A 7854-nucleotide genomic window follows, 5' to 3' on the forward strand; every position below is an offset into this window, starting at 1 on the left:
TTAACTTTGTAAGATAAAAAGAGAATTGGGCTAAAAAAATAAATAAAATAATATTTAATAACTTGGGTATTTAGACCAACACGAATAAGCCCAAAAGCCCAAGGTGTTAGGGCCGCATTTGGGTATTTGATTTTTTACATGTTCAAGTATTTTAAACCCAACCCATATAATTTTGGCTTGTCCCATTTAAATTACCGACTCTAATTCTAGCTACCTTCACAATGATATTTTATTTATTGAAGGAGATTTTTTTTATCTAAAAAGTCCTTTGTTTTTATTGGCCACTGAAAATCCTTTAGTTAATTTGGTGGATCACATACATTATAGAATTATTCAAGAGTGTCTTCAGGTGAAGAAGGGAACAAAAGCTGGAATTGTTTTGCAGCTTCCATGCTTCATTCAAAGAAGATGGATTCACAAGGGTTTATTATTATTATTATTATTATTATTATTTGGAAGCTATTTATGGCTTCAAAGAGGATATGGATCTTTAGTATTGTTTGAATGAAATTGATTAATAATATTTTCTTCTTGTGATGCCAAACTTACTCTTACGTCTTTTCTTCTCTCATTGGCGTGTTATGACAAAAGGGATTGTTATTGATGGATTGATGGATTATCATATAAATGTTAAATTTTGATTAAAACAATTTTAAGGTAATGTTTGGATTGATGGATTTGAATTTGAATTTTAAATTTAGAATTCATGTATTTAAATAAATTGTTTGCATAATGTGAAAAATTCAAAGAAAGAAGAGAGTTTAGTTGAAATTCAAAGTGAAAGCAAAAAATTGAAAGTGATGATTTACCTATTCAATTGATGAAAGATTAGGATAAGAGATAAAAGAATAGGCTAAAGTAATAGAAGAACCAACAATGAAAGCACGAAGGGAACGAGATGGTTAATGCCCTATTTGGATATACATGTAGCATCAATTTTGTGTTCAACAATATTCAAAGAGAAGAAAAATGGATAAGAGAAGAAAATGGATCATATTTGTTTGTATTCTTTTGTGCTTCTTTCTCGAGCATCGGGCAAATTTATTTATTGTAGTGCATCTTATAGTAAATGCTATAAGATTCAAGCTAAATATATCTAAGGAAAAATTAATAATTTGGTTTCTGTAGTTTTAATTTATTATAATTTAGTTTCTGAACTATGATTTATTGTAATTATAAGAATTGAGTTGTAGTGATCAAAATTTAAAAATTATTTATAATCAAGTCAAATTTACATTGAATTAAAGTTCAAGAAGTGAGTTACAACTAAGTCCAAACTATAAAGATCAAATGATTATTTTTTTTATATTTAAGTTAGTATAATAAAATTTAAAAAAAAAAAGGTCTTACAACAAGAAAAAGATTATTCCCATGAAATAATTCTTATTTATCATTAAAATCATTACATTATGTATCTTTCAGAATAGCAGATAATTTTTTTCCCCAAATAAAAATAAAATTGCATATACAGTAATGTTCATTTCCTCTGGCTCTGTGATCTCTCTTTCCATATGAATAAAACGTCCATATTCTTAAGGAAGTAAGCAATGGTGAGCAAAGCGGCAAGAAGAAACACCCACCAACAATATCCATAGCCTGCACCTCCACTTTCCTCAGACTCAACCAATCTCTGATCTAAATCAGCATCCCTGCAAATATAAACCAATCTTAAATTAAATTCCTTACAATCTTCACACGTCAATCTTTGCATTAAAAGATTTGATAATAAGTTCTGAAATTATCCACATTTTTATGTTCTTGTTGAAGAAACATGCAGCAAATACTTGCCTTGGGGCTAGCTGAGATGGTAATGCTGGTGTTTGTTTTTGAGGTGGTTCAAATGGTGTTCTGGGTTGTGATACTGGTTTTGTTGGCTTTTTGGTTGATGTTTCCCATTGTTACAGCTTCTAGAGGCTCTTCAACAGGAACAGGAATATTTCTTGCCTGCGAAGAAATGAAACAATTATTGAATTTTTAAAGGAAGAAACAAAATCTTAAGAGGGTTTTTGAAATTTTCTAATATAACTCACCAAGTTCCTGAATTGGAGACTATGTAACATGTGAATGTATCTTTCCTTTGCTAACTTTTGTTTCTTGTTAAACCCTCTCCAAAACCCATAAACTGATCCCATGTTCAATACTTTCTTTGCATATATCTTCCATGTGTAGCTGCAAGTGAGACAGAATAAAATGAAGTTTGAGAATTTAATCCATCAAGGTTTTTGTAATTATCTCCATCGTTTTCAAGAAATTCATGAAATTAAGGTTTATATTGGGGCTTTTTATCTGATGCAAAATGAATCTGTATCAGTTGAGTCAATGAGTCATCACTGAAAGTGCTTTAATGAATGAAAGATTGAATTGTATGCCCCAAAAAAAAGTGAGAGTGCACCATTAAATTAAGGACAAATATGAAGTTTTACCATTCATTGATACGTGAAGACCAGCCATTGACATGTTGTTCCAATAATTAGAATCAGTCTGGCACTGCTCAAAGAAATCAGCAATCTTGTTGCTTGATTCATCTCCATTGTAGGGGTTAATATGAAAACCTGAGATGCCATCAACAATAATTTCTGCAGGACCTCCTTGATTTGTTGCAAAAGTGGGCAATCCACAGTTCATTGCTTCAATAACTGTGAGTCCAAAGGCCTCATACAATGCTGGCTGCACAAAAGCTCCTTTTGTATCTGCAATGCATCGGTAGAGCTCGCCATTGCGATGGCGATTGGTTTGTGCTGCTATCCACCTGAACTGACTCGTGAGTTGGTATTTCTCCATCAGATCATGCATCTTCTTGATCTCTGCCACTTCTTCTCGGTCTTTGGATTTGGATGGGTCAAAGAATCCTCCAACAACCACAAGATTTACCAAATTCCTCAGCTTCTTGTTCTTCCCATACCACTCAACTAGGCCAGTGAGGTTTTTCACTGTATCAAGCCTGGCCATTGAGAAAATGATTGGCTTCTTCCCTGTCTTCCAAAAACCCTCTGTTGCCAATACATTCCACAGTTTGGTAGAGGTCATTATGGTACATATATATAGTAAAAGAAAGATTCTTACCTAAACATGATGTTTAAACCAAGTTAATCACACCTAAAAAATGTCAAAGGTGAAACTATAGAAAAGTGTTAAAGACATATCTGTGGACCTTGTTATTGTTAACTTGGTCTACCTAAAAATTTTGCTGGGAGAAAACAGGTAGGAGACTCACATGTGTTCTTCATTGTTTTTTCTTGTTGTAAAGTAGCTCCTCAATGGCAGGATGAAATGAGGTTAATCGCCTTTGTTTTTTCAGTGTGAGGGAAGTAAACCGATTGATCAGCTCCTGGTGCAGCAATATTGAACTTCGGATCAAAAACACTGATGCCAGAGACTACACGAGAAAGTCCAGGCATGGTAAATGCAGTGTGGCTTTCATACTGTCCAGGCTTATCCTTGCTGATGATAAAAACAAATATATTTGAGTTACTTTCCCAGTAATTAAATTTTTTTTAACTCTAGTGAGTCCATAGACAAAATTCAAAATTAAAGACATACTTTCCAGCAATCTCTTGGTAAGTGCTTGTTATGATGAAATCAGCAGCATTCATTGAGATCATGTCAGCTGTGAATTGACATGAAAAATGGTACTTTGCATCAAAATCCTTCCACTTGGCATCTGAATCCTCATATTTGGTCTTCTCCAAAGCATGAGCTATAGTTGCCTTCATTAGTTATAAAATCAAAAGCTTCAGTTCAAAGCGAGAAATGCTGAGACTTATTAGCATGCCTAAAATCAAGCAGGGTGATTAGTTCAACCTGAGGGACACCAAGTTTACTAGCCATTAAAGATGAAACCAAGTTCCCATCAGTATAATTTCCAATAATGAGATCAGGCTTCCCTTCCAAAAATTCTATAACCTTTTCACTAGCATCCTGTAATGATGCAGGAGGAGAAAAAAAAGAAGTGAATATTATGCTTTATTGTCTTCTCTTATGAAAAGAAATGAAGCCATGCATGCCTGAGAAAATCTCTCTAGATAAGGGTAGATATCAAAACGAGAAACCCATTGACGAAGAATTCCTTTCTCTGTCCAAAAAGGAACCCTAATAATATGGGAATACTTGGTATTGGCAATAGTTTCCAATTCTTGGTTACACTTAGTCCCTCGTGCATCTGGTATAAGACGTGTAACCTGTGAATAGAACAAGAGTTCTTAGAATCTGAAGAGGAGGAAGCAAAAGGAAGTAATGAAATGAGAGAGGAAACAGAAGCAGCAAATTTGTTGTTTAGCCTATCTACCACAAGAATCTGAGGCTTCACACTAAGGCCTTGTAGCTTTATTTTATTGAGTAACTCTTCCTCAAAGGCCTTTACTTGATCAAGAATGTAAACAACCTATCAGAAAATGCAGCACCAACAAAGAGAAAAGATCATTCAGTTAGAAGGTACTTTGAGTTTCTTAAGTACACTTCATATTGCAAAATGAAGCATCGAGGCAAGAGAGTTTCATACTTGGCCTCCTGTGTCTGGTAGTCCAAGTACATCTGTTTGGCCAAAGTATCCATGAACTGAGAAAATGACTATGTTGAACATGTTTGGTAGCCTGTTGAAAAATGATTGCAGTTTCTCAGAGTCTGGTGCTTCTAGTACCTCGGAAAGCATTTTCATTGTCTCATTACCCTATTTGCAGTATCTCCCCATCCTCTTAGAAATCCCCATTCTTTCAACCTGTTGACAGCAATGAAGATCACCAAGAATAGGATTAGTTCATTCATCTGCATTTTGTTCCTTGGGAAAAATGAAGAAAAATATCTGAAAGAGTATTGCTTTTGGGTTTTATCATTAGTCATATTGTTCTGGTGAAGGTTCCAAAAGAAAAGTGGCATGTAGTTTATGAATCCTTCATTCTTGTCGGTTGTGTTGTTTTTTTTTTTTTGTTGGGCAAAGCTGGTTTTCCATTATATCAAACTGAATCTTACTATTGTTTTCTGAGAAGAAGAAACATTCATAATGTGCTCAAACAGATCAAGAACAGAGAATTATCTTTTAATGGAATACATAAATTCTAACTTCTATAATTATAAATATACATCATTTACGACATATATTGCTTTCCCTAGCCTTAAGTCAATTTTTCCCAGATGGCTAGGTTTCCATTAATTCAAAGAAAAGGATGGGTTTTGACCTGGCCTCAAAATTCTGGTATGCTGTGTCTTTGGGAAGCGCAGAAAGATAAACATCAGCAACCTTCAGTGCAATCTGAAGCTTGTCTACGGTATTCAAAGTGTCATTGATCATAAGATTCTGCAGAATCATATAAAAAAAAAATCATTCACTGTTTTATATTAATCTCTGATATCTATATCTACAAAAACAAGTTCTTGCCTACTGTACCTCTCCACGATGGTTTAAGTCTAGTAAGTAATCAAGCAATGGCTTTGTACTTTCTGTGTTCTCACTCATCTTGGAGCTCAAGAACTTGGTAGTGAAATCCAGACCTTTTCCAATGGAAGAAGAAAGAGCCATGCGAGGAGTAGAGAAGTCAATAGCCTCAAAATCTATCTCCAAAGCATTCTCATCGTTTGCCCTGAATATGTAATCCATTTTTCAATATTTTTTTAAAAGAACCATCTCATCTCAAGAGCTTTAATTTAAACCTTCAAATTAATGAGTGTGAATAATTTCCATTATAACTCTACCATTTCTCATCAAACACCATTTCCTTGAACTTCAAGTATTCTGAAACTTGAAGAGAATCTACTTGCAAGTCATCTCCATTCACTTTGACGTATTCCCAGTAGCCAGGATTAGGTCTCACACTGCAAAAAGCAACATGGGGTGGACAACAATGCCCATCCGCTGCTCCTGCAAATGTTTCAGTTTTTTTTTATATAAAGAATCATCAATTCATTCAAAATAAAACGAGTAAATAGAAGGAGGGGCACTTGGTCAACTAATCAAGAGAGTTGAATCAATTATCCTGAAATTTGAAGTTTAAATTTTAAATAAAAATGTCAAAGGCACCACGAGGTATGTGTGACTGTGTGAGGTGTCATTGATAATAACAGTCCCACATAGCGGGGTTCGGATTAGGTTGATCCGGACAGCCAGTGGCAGTAATATCTTAGGTTTTTCAGGATACCAGGCGATGGAAAAAAAAGAGCACAAATAGAAGCCCAAGTCATCTAGATAAATAGTGTCATGTGGGTAAGGAAAAACAGCAAACCTAACTCACGAATTAGACAGAAAAGAAGAAAGCAGACCACATAAGACTGAAGCAAATGTTTCATGTGTTTTAACTAGGTTACTTCATTCAATGTAATGTATAAATTGTCTGAGTGCCTTAAAAAGAGACAAAGATGTTTGCTATGAAACTGAACCTGAGTGGTACTTAGGATGAAACCAAACAAGCCATGTAAGAGCTTGTTCCTCTCAGCAATGTCTTCAATTGATTTCTCCAGGTCATCCATTATGTGTTTTTTTTTCATCAGCCTTTTCCCACTTCCACGAAACCTGTTTCATTTCATAGAAATAAATGAAGGGCCAAAATGGTATAATAAAGAAAGGTCAGGATAGCTTTATCTTCGTCTCAATTAATTAAGTACATTTTCACTTCAATCCTCTACAAAATTAGTTATTCTGACTTTGCATTCAAGTACTTTCAACATTGTCCTCAAGGATGAAACCAGAAAAATTTATAAGGGGAGCAAAAAATTTTACTCAATATAATATTAACAATTTTTTAAATTAATAATTTTAAATATTTATAACAAATAATAACATTTTAAGTAGGAATGGAGATGCATGATAATACAAGGTTAGGAGGAAAATATTGTTTTAATACAAAGAATTCTGGGAAAATTAATCTGGAAGACCTTATAATTTTCTTCAATTTAAATTAGGTACTTATATTTTTATTTTGTTTTATTCACCCTTTATAATTTGATCAATTTAATATGTTACTCCTTGAAGGTTAAAATTTAATTAATATAAAATTTTCTAAAACAAAAACACTTTAAAATTTATAGAAAATTGATTTCATGCTTTTGTCAAAAAGAAAATTTAATTTAATACATGTTTACATTTTTATTAACTTTCTTAAGAAAATTTTATTTATATAAAAATTATTTAGAACACATAACCTAATGATTATATAAATTTTGAGTTATATGTTATAAAAAAAGTAAATTTTGACTTATAAAAATAGGAAATTAATTCTAAAATTATACAATCTTTTAATAAAAAATTCAAAGTTCTTAATTTCACTTTAAAAAGAAAAAATTTAAGGATTTCAACCTTCAGAAATTAACAATTTTGATAGATCAAACATAAGATCAAACTGGTTTAAAACACAAAATAAATTATAGGGACAAAAATTAAAATTGAGAAAATTTATAAAGACTTGCAAATTAATTTTTTCAAGAACTTTTATACATAAAGTGGGATTATATTATTACATAAAACAAACGTAATTAATAGAGGAAAAAGAAAACATGAGTGAGATAATACGTACTGGGCAAAGCAGGTCTTCATGTAGTAGCGACTCTGCTCAAGGCATCAGGCATGGGTATCTGCAATTGAATCAGATCTCTTCAACGCAGAGTTTGATGTTGAAGCCATTTTGAGAAGAAGAAGCCAATGAGGTATGAGAACAAGCACAAGATGATTATAGAGAACTGATATGGAATGTGTTATTTATAATACAGATTGATTTGAATGAGCAGAAAGAAAAGGTTTTAAAAAGCAAGAAAAAGAATATAAAAGATTTTTGAAAGTGGAGGGAAAAGAATGTTGAGGAAGATGAGTTTTGTGGGCTGGGTGGGGTTAAAAATATCTCTTTTCTTTATTCCTTCATCTCTCACTCACCA

The 7854-nt window shown here is 32.9% G+C and overlaps 1 pseudogene; it reads right to left on the bottom strand.

Annotated features, from left to right (window-relative positions):
• Nucleotides 1–1363: 1363 nt before the first annotated feature.
• On the bottom strand, nt 1364–7606 carry LOC129319898 (sucrose synthase 6-like; annotated as a pseudogene).
• Nucleotides 7607–7854: the final 248 nt, after the last annotated feature.

Source organism: Prosopis cineraria, unplaced genomic scaffold, assembly GCF_029017545.1.
Source record: "Prosopis cineraria cultivar Desert tree isolate PC_DT_omini unplaced genomic scaffold, ASM2901754v1 PC1, whole genome shotgun sequence".
In the NCBI taxonomy this organism is placed as follows: Eukaryota; Viridiplantae; Streptophyta; class Magnoliopsida; order Fabales; family Fabaceae; genus Prosopis; species Prosopis cineraria.